This window comes from Saccopteryx leptura, chromosome 4, assembly GCF_036850995.1.
Source record: "Saccopteryx leptura isolate mSacLep1 chromosome 4, mSacLep1_pri_phased_curated, whole genome shotgun sequence".
NCBI classification, from domain to species: Eukaryota; Metazoa; Chordata; class Mammalia; order Chiroptera; family Emballonuridae; genus Saccopteryx; species Saccopteryx leptura.
The window spans coordinates 205513999-205528362 of NC_089506.1; the positions used below are offsets into that span (position 1 = coordinate 205513999).

At 49.3% G+C, this 14364-nt stretch overlaps 1 pseudogene; it reads right to left on the minus strand.

Moving 5' to 3' along the window:
• Positions 1 to 1160: 1160 nt before the first annotated feature.
• LOC136402510 (small ribosomal subunit protein eS10-like) lies at positions 1161 to 1737 on the minus strand (annotated as a pseudogene).
• Between the last annotated feature and the right edge of the window lie 12627 nt (positions 1738 to 14364).

A 14364-nucleotide genomic window follows, 5' to 3' on the forward strand; every position in this document is an offset into this window, starting at 1 on the left:
GCTTACAGCCTGTCCCCCCACATCCAATGCAAACTGTAAGCGAGCAAACATATATATCATATTTACAAAGTTATTTGACCAACCTAGTACATGAGAAAAGATATAAACACGGCTGCTGTGACAAAGACCAGTGTAGAAGTCTATTTCTCCTTCACGTAACAGTCTGCATGCAAGCCATCAGAATAGACAAAGTGGCTCCATGGTGCAGAAACCAGGCTCCTGCTCTTGCCTGATTTTCCCATCTTCGCTCCTGGCTCCCACCTCATGATCCAAAATAGGGGCTCCAGCTCTTGTCATCACAATTGCATTCCAGCAGAGGGAAAGGTTAACCCCAAAGTAACATGTAGACAAGCAGATCAAGGACTACAGGCCAGGCAGAGTAGGCCACTAGGACAGACAAACAAACAGACAAAACCCAGGTGCCTAGCAATGGTCAAAACTGGGAGAAGAAGAACCTTGCCCCACCACGGTGACCCTTCTTTTTCTTAGCTGGAGGTTTAGAACTGATTTCATATCACTGGTCATAGAATTCGGATCCTCCCCTGACCTTCCCTACCCGGGCATATCACAAGTCATGTGGCTTTAAACCCCCCTTAGAGGAGGAACAATCAAGAAAGCTGGAGAATAGCGCTTAAGCATTAATCCCTAGAGATGACGCCTAGACCTCAGTTGTGTTTCAGCTCCAGGCTCACAAAAGCAGCAAAACAGACCAAGAAAAGCCACAGCTGACCTCAGGACTAGCTGCATTAACTAATGATTGGCACCAACCAATCAGTGGAGAATAGGACTGCAAGAGAACACACCTGGGAACCTGATGAATATTCTATCAATATTCCCCCCTGGGGCCTCCCCTAAAATTCCTGCCCTTACAATCCCTTAGGACAGAGATCCCAGTGTGCTCTCCCTTTTGGAAGTACACCCATCCGTGCAGTTCCCTTCCCCCTTCTCCTCTTCTTCCCCCGGGCTTGTATTCGTTGTCCCTCTCTTTCTCCTAAACTCTAAGGGACCTCATGAAACTTGCAACCAGGGGAGCAGTGGGCAGCGGCAGCTCATCCCGGACTCACCCCCTGAGTCTGTCTCCAAGACCCCCTTTCCTCTGATTTTCCTCCTACACAGCCAATAAATTCTTCCTTCACTTGCTGCACTTATGTCTCTCTCTCTTTTTTTATTTTTATTTTCTGACAAGTTTATTCAACACAAAATAATCCCTCCAACTTTACTGAGGTGGCTGACCACGTCCGCGACCAAATCCGCCTCTAAACTGGAACTCAGTGGCTGACCTGGCCCCGGCCTCGGCTTTCTTGTCGGCACCAGGGGGCACGGCACTCCGTCTGTCGGTGTCTCTGTTGCTTTCACCGCGCCTGAGCCTTGCAGGCGGCTTGCCCTCCAGACCTTTGGGTCTGGGCCTCCCGGTCTCCGGCGGGCTGCGGCGCAGGGTGGCAGGCACGATCTCCGGGGGTGGGGGTGGGGCAGGTGGAGGTAGTCGCGGAGATATCGGATGCCCTCGTTGGTAAGGTACCAGTAGAAATGTCTCCAGGCAAACTGTTCCTTCACGTAGCCACGCGACTTGAGAGACTGCATGGCCTTCATGACGTGTAGGTTAGGCACGTTCTCGTCTGCCAGCTCGGGGTGTTTAGGCATATGCACATCCTCTTGGCCACCATCACCCCCTCCTTAAAAAGGAGTTCATAAATGGCAATCCGGTTCTTCTTGGGCATCAACATCTCGACGGTCCCTGCGTCCTGTACTTTGTCTCTTGATTGAATTCTGTCTCTCAAAAAGATAAGAACAGAAGTCTCCTCCCTCTCTCCCTGTAACAAATTGACTTCTACTAGCTAGGTCACATGACCGCGCTAACTGCAGGGGAGGTCAATAAAGGTAGTCTTTAACTGATCAGGGCATGAGCCAACCAAAAATTTTTCTTCCTTCCTCCCTTCCCTCCTTCCCTCCTTCCCTCCTTTCCTCTTTCCCTTCTTCCTTCCTTCCTCCATCCCTCCCTTCCTTTTTTTTTTATTCTTTCTTTTTAATGTGAGAGGTGGGGAGATAGTGAGACAGACTCCTGCATATGCCCCAACCAGGATCCACCTGGCAACCCCTTCTTGGGCCAATGTTTGAATTAACCAAGATATTTTTAGCACCTGAGGCTGACTCACTGGGACCAACCAAGCTATGTTCAGTGCCTGAGCCCATGCTCGAACCAGTCGAGCTACTGAGCTACTGGCTATAGGAGGGGAAGAGAGAGTGAAGGGGGAGAGGGAGGGGAGAAAAATCAGATGGTCACTTCTCCTGTGTGCCCTGACCGGGAATCAAACCTGGGATGTTCATATGCCAGGCCAATGCCCTATCCTCTGAGCCATCCGGCCAGGGCCTAAAAATTCTCTTTCAATGTAAGAAGATATTGGGGTTAGCTAGTAAGGTTTTTTGTGTGTTTGTTTGTTTGCCACATCTAACAGAAGAGCAGAGAAAAATTTAATTTTATTTGTGTGTGGTTGGATGAACACTCAGACCAAGTGGTATGAGGAGAAGTCTCCCAAACCCCAGCAGGGTAATGGGCAAGGGGCTAGAGAAAGAAAATCTGTCAATGTTTTTCTTTTGTCAATCAACAAACGCGCACCTACATTGTATATGACTAGAGCAGGTGCTGGGTGTATGGAGCAGAAGTAGGGAAAGGCCTGGTTGTTTCCAGCTGACATTATTATCAACAACTTGCCTGTCTTTAGTCAACTTCTGTTTCCTGCTATATATATTACTCTATTCCAGTATCAGGTAGAGGATACTAAGAAGGAAACAAACCTAACCTGACCCCAAAAGACTCTCGCAATGAATCTGCATTGCCCACAAGCCACACGGGGAAATCCTTCTGTTAGAATCGTGCCTGCTGGGAGGGTGGTAGGGGAGACTGACTAGCCTGATGCCTGGACCCCCCACACTGTCTAGCTGTGGCCTTGCCCCTGTTTTCTGACATCCGGGGCCTGGAACAGGCACTAAATATGTCTTTCCTAGAGGCAGTGGGGATGCCTTCCTTCAAAAATGGCCAGGGCTGAGAGCGTGGCTGGCTGATTAGAATATCATTCAGGTGGCTTGGGGAATACTTAGGGAGACCAACTCATCCTGGTTTTCTGAGATGATCCTGGTTTTAGGATCACAAATCCTAAATCTGGGAACCCACCCAATCTGGGCAAACTTGGATGGTTGGTCACCCTAGAACTCTGACCCTGTCTTGTCCCCTCCATTCCCCTCAAAGCAGCGCTTCTCAACCCTGGCTGCACAGTGGCATCATTGTGGGTCCCACCTTGGATCAATTCATTCAGAGTCTCAGTGGGACATGGGTTTTGTGAAAAGTTCTCCAGGGGATTCAAATGTGCAGCGGGGTTGAGAGCTCTAGGCCTGGAGAGAACGAGGCTGTGCCAAGTTGAGTGGTGGCGATTTATTGTCTTCTAGCTGAGGCAGGAGCTGAGCAGGAGTGGATGGGGACCACAGGGCTGGGCTTCTTTGGGGTTTAGTCATCAATTATCTATAGAGGGTTTGTCATGGGTCAGGCACTGTCCTGGGGCTGGAGATAGGGGGTGGAGGGAAGAGGACAGTCAGGACCTGCTTTCACTCCGGTGGGGGACACAGAGAGTAAAGGATGACACCACCTGGATACTTACAGAGGAAGGTGCTCAACTGAATGATATGCCAAGTGAGTTGGGGTTTGTGGGGTGCGGAGCTACTTAGATATGGCATTTGTTTCCCAGGGCTGCCATAACACATGATCACAGACCCCCTACCGGTAGGGTGGGCAGGGAAGGCCTCTGAGGACGAGACTTCATGTGAATCATTCCAGAAGCCAACTCCAAGGCCAGGATGTAAGGAAACTGTAGCGAGCGCTACTGGGAGACATTGACCGGAGAGAGCAGGTTGGGGGTGTGCTATTGAGCAGATGACTGCGGGCGACTGTGGCTCAGTCCCGCTGACCTCCAGGGAAGAGCACAGAACAGGAGACTCAGAGCTACCCGCCCACCTGGGGGCAAGGGTCCCGAGGCATTCAGACACCAACTCCTAACAGTTATTGCTGGAGGAGCTCCTGGGGGCTTTACCAACCCGCTGCTAGGCTTAGCAGGTTCTGAGGGACAGAGAAATCCCACAAGCAAAGAATGGAGAGTGTTTGCAGGGAGCGATGAGCGTTGAGAGAGGTCCTGGGGGGACACCGACCCTGGCTGCTCCAGGAAGCAACATCTGAGCTGCCGCCGGAAGGAAGTGGATATAAAAGAGCCAGCTACATGAGACAAGCATGTCACGACATGTGCAGACAGCAAGGGCAGGAGAAAGCACGTGTGCTCCAAGAACAGCAAGGATAGCAATGTGGCTAGAGTTGGTGACGTGGGGGTGGTGGCAGAAGCCGGATAGGGGACGTCTCCAGAGCCACGTCCTGCAGGATCCAGAGCTGGGGCTGGACTGTGCAGACATTGGGGAGCCTTTGGAGAGTTGTAAGCAGGAGTCAACAGGATCCAGTTACTGTTTGACAATAATCACTTGAGTGGGGCCTGGAGGGCTGACTGTAGGGAGGGAGGCAGGGGCAGAGTGGAGAAACTCTGTGAAGGGCCTGGCTCTCTCTCTCACCCCACTGCGTGGCCTCAAGCCATTTCTTCTCTTCTCTGGCCCTCAGCTTCCCATCTGAAAAGAGGCCAACAAGCCTGGCCTCTCTGTTTTACAAAGGCATTGGTGACTGCTGACATTGCATGAGCATGAATCCCCTGAGCATAGTCAGGTGATCGCCCCCTTGGCTGTGACTGGGCAGGGGGAGGGGTCTTAACACAGCCCCTCCGGCAGAAACTGCCATGCCTGGACCTGTCAGGTTCAGAGTCGAGCCTCCACTGTGTGGCTGACTTTTTTTTCCAAAAGTGAACTCAGCTAAAAGCATGAAGGATGAATGCCATGTACTGGAGGCGTGATGACCAAGTGAGTCTGCGAAATGAAGATTGAGTCTTCGGGGTACCTTGGCACGTCCAGACAGCTCGGGGTGGCTGGGCATCTCGTTCAGGGCTTTGAGAGACAGAAGCTGCGGCAGATTACTCTCTGTAACTGGCAACATGGCGTTGACTCAGCATTTACATCTGAACATGGGGAACAACGAACTGAATTTTGAGAGAGCTGTGTAACTGCAGAAGCTGGGGGTTTCCCAGACTGAATCCAACACGGTCATGTTTTGATTAATGCCTCAATAGGCTCAGACCCTGCCTCTTCGGTTGCCAGGAGGTCCAGCACTGTCCATGGTCCTCCCCAAATATATCCAAGAACCCCAAGGGTGGCTATAGGTATCCAGTAACGCTGGATACCCATTTATCGAGGGTTTGCCTTATGCCAGGTACCCTACAAAGCATTTTATACAGAGAAGGATTGTTATCATTTCCATTTTAGAGTCGAGGAAATAGACCCCAGAGATATTAATTCACCTTGTGAAAGATGCTGATAGATATCCACTGAAGCCATCTTCTCCATCCTTTATAAAAATAGAATTAGGCCCTGGCTGGTTGGCTCAGCGGTAGAGCGTCGGCCTGGCGTGTAGGGGACCCGGGTTCGATTCCCGGCCAGGGCACATAGGAGAAGCGCCCATTTGCTTCTCCACCCCCACCCCCCTCCTTCCTCTCTGTCTCTCTCTTCCCCTCCTGCAGCCAAGGCTCCATTGGAGCAAAGATGGCCCGGGCGCTGGGGATGGCTCCTTGGCCTCTGCCCCAGGCGCTAGAGTGTCTCTGGTCGCGGCAGAGCGGCCCCCCCCCCCCGAGGGGCAGAGCATCGCCCCCTGGTGGGCGTGCCGGGTGGATCTTGGTCGGGCTCATGCGGGAGTCTGTCTGTCTCTCCCCGTTTCCAGCTTCAGAAAAATACAACAAACAAACAAACAAAAAAACAAAAAAACAACAACAAAAAATAGAATTATAGTCAAGCACACAACTAGACTACATTTCCCAGTCTTCCTTGCAGTTGGATGTGGTCATGTGACCGAGTTCTTTCCAGTGGCATCTCTGCTCTTCTGGTTCCTTTAAAAGAGTTGGCTGTACTTCTTCCATATTCCTTTCCCCTACCACTTTATAGGTATGGATCACAACAAGGTCTTAGGGTATAGTGGAACCACCTGATAGAAAGAGCCTGGGTTCGACAAGGGGAGGAGAACTGCCTTGCCAGCTTGAACACTAACCAGGGCTATTAAGTGAGCACAAGATAAATTTCTGTTACATTAAGGCTTGGAAAATGTAAGACCTGTTTGTTACAGCAGCCTAACCGAGGCTAGTTCACAGTGCCTAGAGTGTGGCAGGCCAGGACCTGAGCCGGGCTATCAGACACCAGGAGTGTGTCGGCTCCACCTTGCTGCAGTGCATGGGCACTAGGCTGCTTCCACAAGCACTGATGTCCCCAGTGCGTCTGCACGGCCTCAGCCACGCTCAGCTGCTGGTGGGTTTAGCATCAGGGTTTCGGAACTACTGCCTCCAGAGCTGCAGAGGGTGGAGCCGGGGCCATTTCATCCTGCCCCTGTCTGTGAAGCAGGACAGGACATTGGGTGCTGCTGCTTACCAAGTTGGGACTTCTAGCTCAAACCCTGATGCTCTCGCAGGACGAGAGGCTGCCATCCAGCATCAGGTCCCCCATTCCCTCTGGGGAAGACCTCGATGCACTCTCCCAGAGAGCACTGCTGCCTCCCTCTTCACATTGTGCTCCTGGTCCTATCAGGTGACCTACAGCAAGACTGGCTGAGCCCCAGGCAAACAGCACACAAGCACTTAAGGGCCAAGGTGAATGGGGTGGTGACGACTTGGGCATGTACCTGCAGCCACCATCCCTTCCCAACCCCAGGCCTCAGCGCCGAGTCCCTTTTCCCACTCTAGGACCCTTACAGCCTCCCTGTCATCCTCATTTCCTTTCCCACATACAGATGCTGCATTTCATGAGTTGTGTTTGAACATCTCCGAGCACCCACAGGTAGAGGTTCCAGGGCTGAGGAGCCATTTCTTCCAGGAGTGGCTGATATGAAGTCTCTGCATACCTCCACCTGCCAACTTCTTTTTTATTTATTTTTATTTATTTTTATTATTTTTGTTTTTTAGTGCGCATATGAGAGACAGACAGACAGACAGGAAAGGAGAGAGATGAAAAGCATCAACTCATTTTTGCAGTACCTTTAGTTGTTCATTGATTGCTTTTTCATACATGCCTTGAATGGGGCGTTCCAGCTGAGCCAGTGACCCCTTGCCCAAACCAGCAACCCTGAGCTCAAGCCAGCGACCTTGGGGTCATGTCTATGATCCCACACTCAAGCCAGTGACCTCATGCTCAGGCCAGTGAACCTGTGCTCAAGCCGGTGACCTTGGCATTTTAAACCTGGGTCTTCAGCATCCCAACTTGATGCTCTATCTACTGTACCACCACCTGGTCAGGCCCTGCTGACAGTTCTTAAGAAAGAAAGGTACCAAGAGGCCCGGGACTCATTTAGGATCAATCTTTGCCAAGCAAGTGGTTGGCAGATGTGGGTTGAAGGTTTTGTCTTCAGTGCATCCAATGGATGGTGGGCAGCAGGTGCCATATCCCTCAGCCCCCTTTTCTACCTTCATGCCTGTGAGTCCCCAGTTAACTTTCACCCTCTCACTCCCAACAGCACCACCTGTGTCTCTTGGATGAGGACAACCCTCACGTCTGGCCTATGTGTGCCCGGAGTCAGAAGCACCTGGGAATTCCTGCCCCTGCTGGGACAGCCCTTAACCAATGGCTGATGGCGAGGAAGTATAAATGCCCCCACTCCCTTACCCAAGTGGAAACTCTGAGTGAGCTACTGTTACCTTCTGTTATGGGCTGAATGTGTCTTCTGCCCCGACCCTGTCCCACCTAATTCATACGTTGAAGTCCTAACTCCTAGTACCTCAGCATGTAAGTGTATTTGGAAATAAGGTCTTGGCCGATGTAGAGTAGAGTAGACCTTTAATCCAGCATGACTGGTGTCCTTAGAAAGAGGAAGTGCGGACACAACCATGCACAGAGGGAGAACACCATGGGAAGGCTGGAGTGATACTGTCACCAGCCCAGGAACTACAGAGGCTAGGAGAGAGGCTGGGGCACATCCTTCCCTAATGCCTTCAGAGAAAGCATGGCCTTGTCAACACCTTGACCTTGGAATTCTGGCCTCCAGAACTGAGACAAAAATTTCTGTGTTTAAGTCATTCAATGTGTGGAACTTTGTTATTGATAGATACTTGAATTCCAAACTGCCCTCTTGATGTTCTGTTTATCTGTCAGACCTCACCCTTACTGGACTATTGCCCCTGAGACAGAAGAATTCCAAGAAGCTGGCAAGCCCCCCAAGGAGGAGCATTCTAGACATACCAGAACTTTTGCCTCAGTATCCCCTCAGGCTCTCCCAAACACTATATAACTCACCCCTAGTCTGTAACCAGTGCTCTTCTCCCCCAGAGAAGTGCCCAGCAAGGTTCCTTTCTTCCTTTCAATAAAGCCTGTTACTCTGGTCTTTCAGACTCCCATGGATTCCAACAGTTATGGTGGCCCTAGGAAGCTGATACACCTTCTGTGGGAATTTGCCTAGTATCACGTGCCTGCATGGCCTTCCTACGTCATAGCACACCTGCCTGTACTGCCTGGGCACACTGCCTAACACCTCGCGTTCACCTGTTCACCTGAATCATGTTGTTATAAAGTACTGCACCCCAGATTCTGAAAGGCACTGTACCTCATTTCATTGAGTTCACGTAGAGACACCCAGTCCAGATGAATGTGGAAAAGTTTTATTGAAGGAGGAAATTTATTAAATATGCCGGCCGCATATAGCTTACACAGGGCAGCAGTCCCAAATCGTGTGTGTCATTAATATTCTAGGGGCTGGTTATATACCCTTAACTATACTTGGGCGGGGAAAAAGCCTCACATCACGGCATAAACTTATAACCTTTGTTTTCACCTATACAGGTCTGGGAAAAGTATGAGGTGGGGGATGGGACACAATTCATTAGCAAGTTTATAACATTTGTCTATAGGATTCATAAAAAATGTTTCTACACATTAAGTTTACAAGGTAACACAATGGTAAAAATGTCACTGTACATATTAAAAGATATTCCTATATTTTCTAGTGTTCACCTGCCATTCCTTTGTTCAAAGATACATACACATTAACTACATGCTTTCAGGAGGGGAGGGGTAGTTTCCATGGGGACAAATGCCTATAAATGGCCCATCAATATAAGAAAAGATTTAATTTAATCTTTTCTCTTCCTGCACCTGGCTAACTATTACTCACTTCCTCACAGGTGTGGGGGGAGGTCAGAGAATCCAACTCTCCTTCCCCTCTGCATTTACAACACAATGCCATCAGCTATCCTGATTTTATGTTAATCACACAAGTACAAAGATCATTTCCAAAATCTCTCTGTACGTCTAGCCCAAACTAATAAAATGTTCTTTAAGCTTCCTAAAATATTAATATTAACTCTGTAGCTTTTGGTACCTTACAACATTGTCACAGGACATGGTCTGCTTCTGGGAAATCCCACCTAAGACAGTGGGTTCTAAGGAGTGATGGCAACTTACCAGAGGCAGAGAGGGGATGTAAACGAGCTAACTGGATAGTGGGTAGAGTGATCCCCATCTAAAGGGGACAGCCACTGCTCAGCACCTGCCATGGGGGTGGGGGGGTGGGGGGGGTGCTGCCTCCATGTCATCCGAGTTCCAGTTTCCCAGGAGAAACCAGAAATGCAATTTTTTTTTCTAAGTGACATCTGATTTTTAAATATTGGCAATAAACTGCATTCACTCCATTTGTTTGTTTGTCCTTTTAAACTACTCAGGTTCAACCCAAACATGTCTGGAGACCAGACTTGGCTCTCAGGCCTGTGCTTTGCCACCTCGGGTCAAGAGCTTGGCAGGGACCACACACTCGTCTTTATGTGGTGAGAAGAGCTCTGAGACAGAGGCAGGGACCACACACCCCGTCTTTTTGTGGTGAGAGGAGCTCTGAGACAGAGGCGGGAGCCCTAAGATCTTCTCGTGGTTCTACCACTTGTTGGCTGTGTGTACCTGCTTAAAGACAACAACAACAACCTCTCTGAGCCTCAGTCGCTTATGTGTAAAACGGGTACCACCTCGTGTCCCTTGCTTACCTCCTGGGGTGGTTATGAAGGCAGATTGACCAATTTCTTTAGCAAACGCTACAAGCAAGCAGTGTTCTGAGCAAGTGAGCAAATACTAGGTCTTTGGCCTCTCCCATCAGTCCTCAGGAGGAGAAAAGGGTCAACTTTTCGCTGCATTTCAAAGTAAAGGCCAAGGAGTCATTAAGAGAGAACAGCAAGCAGATTAACTATTTTCTAACCCTTACTTAGCTCCTATTTATTATGACTAAACAGCTACTATTAATTACCAAAGCCAAATTTATCATTTTTGGGCTCCCTCATCAGTACCACAATTATCCCAATTTCACACACGGGAGAACGGAAGCCGAGAGGGTTGGAAACTTTCTCAAGGTCTCCCCAGCTCATGGGCAGTGGAAGGGCTTCAGATCCAGGCAAGCTGACCACCAGTCAGTCTGTGCTCTTAGCCGCTGCCCACGGCTGCCTCTCAGGATGTATTAAAATACTTTACAAACTGTGTTTTCTTTTTTTTAAAAAAAAAAAAAATGAATGGGAGGAAGGGATGAATGGGTGACCTCAGCCTTCTCCCCAGGCTCCCTCTCTCCGCCAGCAGCTGCTGCTCCTGGGAGGAGCCGAGCCTGAGCTGACACGGCTGCCCAGGCTTGCTGACCCGTCTGGACAGGGGCCAGGGTTAGACCAAACAACCAGCCACCCTTTCTCCTCAGTCGGGCATTTCCCGTAAGTGGTGGCTCCTTGCCAACTGGCTCACAGTCCTGCCTGTCAGCTGCCAGAAGAGGTCTATGCTCCCTCTCCGTGAGTCCCAAGCTGGGGCCTGAACCATCCCAGGCTGTGTCTGTGTGTGTCTAAAAAAAATCCTGGACCCTGACCAGACCCCCGGGTGGGCATCCAGGTCTCTGTTAGCCCCGACCTGCGAAGTCCGCATCTGCACAGTCGGCAGGGGCTCTCTGCCCACGCATCTCACAGAGTTGGTCATCTCTTCATTCACTTGCTCACCAGCCACTTGTCCACTGCCCACGGTGTGCCCAGAACTACGCTAGGTGGACAGAGGGGCACCTGGTCTTATGGAGATAATACCCTTAGGAGGGGATGGGAAGGAGCAAGAATGCTAAACTACTAAGAAAAGAGAGAGATTATGGAAAGTGTGAGAAAGAAGACAAAAGATGTCTAGACCCCAGATTCTAGAGAGGAAGGTACTGGGTGTTTGGGTGGGACATGAACTGGGTGAGCTGTGAGCCGCGAGTCAGGGAAGGGAGACCTCATCTCTTCGGTCCTAAGAAAACCTGGAGGGTTGGGACACTCCTGGAAGGGGAGTCAGCAGGTGCCAAAGCCCCGAGGAAGGAAGGGGTTTGGGAGTTTCTGGAAACCTCACAGCCTGGCCAGTGTCACCAGAGCATGATGAGTAGTGTGGTGTGAGGTGGGACAGGTTGGCAGGTCCCCACCAAGCAGGGCCCAGTGGGGGCATAGTGGTGGGGGCCATCTTCTCTGGTGGGGAACTATGCAACTGAATCCCCAGCTCCTAGGGGTGGGACCAGCATTATGATCTGCCCAGCCCTGGACTCATGGGAGGGTCCCACCTAGCTCCTGCTGCTGCGAGACGGGTAAGAAGCTCTGCCCACCCTGCCAGCTTCCTGAAGAGAAGGCCAGGCCCTGCTGTGAACATGACACTTCTGCCCCTTGTCCCAGCTCTTGAGCGGCAAGATGCTTTCTTTGGCTTGTTGACAGACTCCTCTTTGGCCTGGCAGGATTGCAGGTTGCTTGTGAGGCCAGGCGGGACACATCAACACTCGGCTGTCCCTCCAGGCCCTGCTCTGGAATTTTCCCTCTCAGGGGAATGCGCAGCTGGCCTAGCCAAGGCCCATCACACCGGGCAAAGGCAGTCTGGAAGGGGAGCCAGCTTCCGGCACAGACAGGAAGCATCCCGGGAGCTCAGGGAGGGAGGCCTGAGGAAGGAGAGACAGCGGGAGAGGCCACATGGAGGGGACGGGGGTGGCAGCTGCAGAAAGGACAGTCAGAGCACACCTCCTCAGTGTACTTGATACAGATCAACCCAGTCATCCTACACAATCCTACCAGGGAGGGGCAGTACCACTAGCAGGGAAACAAAGACACAATTCAGATAAGCAACTCCTAGGCCATGCCCAGCTCTAAGCCATGCAGACATTCTGCTCTTTTTCTTGTGGGGAGAGGGCAGCTGGCACAGAGGGTTAAATACTGAGGGCAGGGTGTATGTGTGATCAGCCCTGGCAGGAAAAAGGAATGTAAAATAGCCTTTTTATCATTTTTAAGTTGCTTATACATGAAAATGGTCATGGTTTGGATATACTGGGTTAAAAAAATATATGATCATAATCAATCTCTCTCCCTTTCTTTCTTTCTCTCTCTCTTTTTTTTTTTTTTAACTTTTCTAGGCCTGACCTGCAGTGGTGCGGTGGATAAAGTGTCAACCTGGAATGCTGAGATTGCTGGTTCGAAACCCTGGGCTTGCCTGGTCCAGGCACATATGGGAGTTGATGCTTCCTGCTCCTCTCCCCCTTCTCTGTCTCTCTCTGTCTTTCTCTCTCTCTCTCTCTCTCTCTCTCTCCTCTCTAAAATGAATAAATAAATAAAAAAGAAGCAAAAACAAGCTTTTCTAGATGTGGTTACTAGATCATTTAAAATGACACACGTGGCTCAGTGGGCATTTCTATTAGTAGAGAGTGATCAGGTAGGAAATTGAAAGGAGAGGAAGTCACTCTGAGCCTCAATATTCAAAGAAAAATTTTAAGCCCAAATTAAAAAAAATTTTTTTTTATTAATTTTTTTTTTTTTTTTATAGAGAGAGGAGAGAGAGAAGGAGGAAGGAGCAGGAAGCATCAACTCCCATATGTGCCTTGACCAGGCAAGCCCAGGGTTTTGAACCAGTGGCCTCGGTGTTCCAGGTCGATGCTTTTATCCACTGTGCCACCACAGGTCAGGCTTAAGCCCAAATTTAAACAATAGCAAACAGCGTAATAAGCCCCCACGTACTTGTCCCAATGCAAAATTCTCGACTCATACACCCTATCTCGTGGCATTAATATATTTCCTGCTTCCACCTTCCATATGATTTTGAAGCAGATCCCAACATCTTATCATTTCACCTAAATATTTTGGTATGTAGCTCTAAAAATGGGCTATTTTAAAAAACAAAGCCCTAAGCAATCCCACGTCTAGGCAGCTATCCAACACAAAACCTTGTACAGGAATGTTCATAGCAACATTATTTATATATAATAGCCAAAAGGTAGGAACAATCCAAATGTCCATCAACAGATGCAGAGATAAACAGAATGTGCTATATCCATACGATGATTATTCTGCAATAAAAAGGAATCAAGTACTGATATGTGCTAGGAACCTTAAAAACATTATGCTCAGTAAAAGTAGCCAGATGCAAAAGTCATACATTATATGATTTCACTTATATGAAATGTCCAGAATAGGCAAATCCATAGACACAGAAAGTAGATTAGCAGTTGCCAGGGCCTGAGGGGTGATTGCTAATTAGTACAGAGTTCCTTTTTAGGGTGTTGAAAAATTTCTGGAATTAGATAGTGGTGATGATTGCACAACATTGTGACTATAGTAAAAGCCCCTGCATGTTTTACTATAAAGGGGTAAATTTTATGGTATGTGAATTACATTCAGTCCTCACTTAACATCTTGGATGGGTTCTTGGAAACTGTGACTTGAAGCGAAACAATGTATTATGAAATCGATTTTCCCATAGGTTAACTAATAGAAAACAGAGTGAAGTTCCTATGGTAGATTTCTGATCACAAAAATACCAAACTTCTAAATAAAGACCCCTAAACATTTCTAATATTAAATACTAAAATCAATGTGTACTATATATAAACTAATGAAAGATTAATAAAAAAGATCATGATTTTCCAACATGCTTATTCCACTTCAGGGTTGTGGGGGGTGTTGAAAACAGAATTTATCTCAAAAGCTCAGGGCCTAAGGAGGGACCCACCCTGGACAGGATGCCCTTCTGTCACAGGGCCACTCACACACATCCACAGATGTTGACCTTCAAGGGCCATCCAGAGGCCATTGGCTGCCTAAGCCTGGAGCACCTTCCCCGAGTTGCTCTTTCTCCAGGGCTAGGGATCAGAGATGGGGCTGCTCCTCATAGCTCTGCTCCCCCAACCCCCTCCTGGGCCAAGGCCAGCAGAAGGTGGCTCATGTTAGGATTCCAGTGGCCACATTCAGTGGT